We start from the raw sequence: 2,174 nt of genomic DNA, 5'->3' as shown, positions 1-2,174 counted from the left end.
TTTTTTCACATGAGTAAAGCACAGACACTGAACAATGCCAGAAGGTACAACTAATACAAATGGCCTGATTTTCAGAAGGGGAGGCATTCTATTTGCTACCGGGCTCAGTCAGTACTGAAATCCCTAGCAGTTTTTGAAATTCAGCGAGACTTGGCTTACTAATGGCCTACATGTCTTTTGTAAAGGGGTTGGGCCATATTTTTCCCCAATGGAGATGTGGCTAGTTCAGCTGCCCCCTTATGGGGGAGGCCACCAGCTCTTAGAACCTGGAAAGCTGACCCAGGAATTTCATTGGTTTCCTTTTTTTTTTTTTAATGGCAATATTTAAAAACATGATGGACATTTTTTTATATACTACATTGGAGAGAGCCTGAGAGCACCTGTTTTTTCCCCAAGAGCAGGCTATCCCATTCCCAAATCAGATGTGATCTTCCTGATGGAGCAAGTCTAGGTCCTGGATCTCCAGGGCTTTGAGACAAGGGACAATGTGAGAGGCCACCGCACTGATGAGTGCCAGAAACAGTCCTCATAAGTATCTTCAATTTTGTCTCATTGGATCCAAGTCAGGATTTTCTGTTCTTGGGGTTCCCCTTTGCCCCCAGTGCAGTCAATGGCTCCTGTCTGGATTCTCTCCCTGTCCCAGTGGGTGATGGGGTGGTGAGTGAATATCCTCAACAGGAAGGTCCTGAGCATGTGGAACTGCCCAGGATCATACTAGGAAGAGATGTGTCCCAGAGCCCTCTGATGAGAAAAAGATGCAGGGAACAACATGGGCCAGAGAGACGGATGAGGAACCAGGCAAAGAAGAAGCAGGGTAAATCATTCACCCCAGAGGAGGATTAAAGGAATCCACTGATATGACAATCCTGCAGAGAATCCCCAGAGAAGCAAAGCCCTATAAACGTCCCAAAAAAAGATGTATAGGTCCAGCTCAACCTTTACAAAGCACTGGAGACTCCATACTGGGGAGAAGCATTATAAATGCACTGAGTGCACGAAGAGATTCATTCAGTGCACAAACCTGATGCAGCTCCAGAAAATCCACATGGGGAAGAAACCCTGTGACTGCCTGGACTGTGGGAAGAGCTTCAGGGACAGATCACATCTTATTGTGAACTCTACACACCTGCCCCAAGTGCAGGAAGAAGTTTGGTCAGAGCTTGGCTGGGCTGGAGTATGTATCCTGCAAGGACATTTTTTTTATAAGGAAATTTTTTCATGTCCAAGGTCAAATCAGCCCGATCAAGTCCAAATCCATGAGTCATTCAAGAACCACATGTGGCCCTACTACCGGCAAGCATCCTCCACCCCTGCCTAGGGCTTCAGGTGCTTCCAAATCCTTTGGCAGACATCCTATGTGCAGGCCCAAACCCGGAGGCTTGGGGTCCAGATGCCCCCGACTTTCATTCACCCTCAGCCGTATGGCTGCAGGAGCAAGCTAGGGAGGGGTCTCCCATTTCTATAAAGTCAGCATGCAGCTGAGATCCTCCCACTGGCCAGTGGTGGGAAGTTAACTATGGGGCTCTCATAGGGAGTTGTGTCTGCAAGCACACATGGGTGCAACCCTGCACTACACAGTGCCATTTTAATTGCATTACTTCAGTCAAGGTATTTCTCCTGCCACCATTGTGGTCTTGGTATTTCCCCTGTCAAGGACATACAATAATTCTTAGACTGCTGAGCAAAATCCTCTTCCTCGAACAGAGTGGGGTACAGCCTGGGCCTGAAATCTGGCTCCCAAGTTCTGCTCATAGTGACTTCTCAAGATGTTCTGCAAATTATCTCTTTACTCCCACTCATAGCTTTTCTGCTGCTCTCCTAACTCCAGCACTAGCTCAGATTATATGACTTCTAATTAGAACCTAGTCATGTCTTAGTTGCTAAAATAGCTACCTACATGAGAGGTGGCAGGTTCAGGGAGGCAAAGCCAGGTTTCAGTATGTGCCACCCATGCCTCTGGGCCAGGTCCCATGCTTCAGGGAACACTTAGCATAGGAAAGAATTTTTTTCCAGTGTCAAAATTTAAAACAGGACTAAAATGTATTGTATTCAATACTAATTTTCCTACAGACCCCGCCTCTGTGTCATGCGTTTGTGTCGGTAACATTTAAAATAAAAGCGTATGTGTTCAGGGAGAAAAGAGTAAGACAATCCATTTTACAGTCTCCAGCAAC

The 2,174-nt window shown here is 46.5% G+C and overlaps 1 long non-coding RNA gene across 1 annotated transcript in view; it reads right to left on the bottom strand.

Moving 5' to 3' along the window:
- Positions 1-1,678: 1,678 nt before the first annotated feature.
- LOC109317642 overlaps positions 1,679-2,174 on the bottom strand; it is a 12,003-nt gene continuing 11,507 nt past the window's right edge. Inside the window, exon 3 of the long non-coding RNA XR_002103085.1 lies at positions 1,679-1,689. This is a non-coding gene — a long non-coding RNA (uncharacterized LOC109317642). The remainder of the gene's footprint in view (positions 1,690-2,174) is intronic.

This window comes from Crocodylus porosus, unplaced genomic scaffold (genome assembly GCF_001723895.1).
Source record: "Crocodylus porosus isolate Cpor-Errol unplaced genomic scaffold, CroPor_comp1, whole genome shotgun sequence".
Classification (NCBI taxonomy): Eukaryota; Metazoa; Chordata; order Crocodylia; family Crocodylidae; genus Crocodylus; species Crocodylus porosus.
The sequence above is the reverse complement of the archived record's forward strand: the minus strand, read 5'-3'. Positions and strand labels throughout refer to the sequence as shown.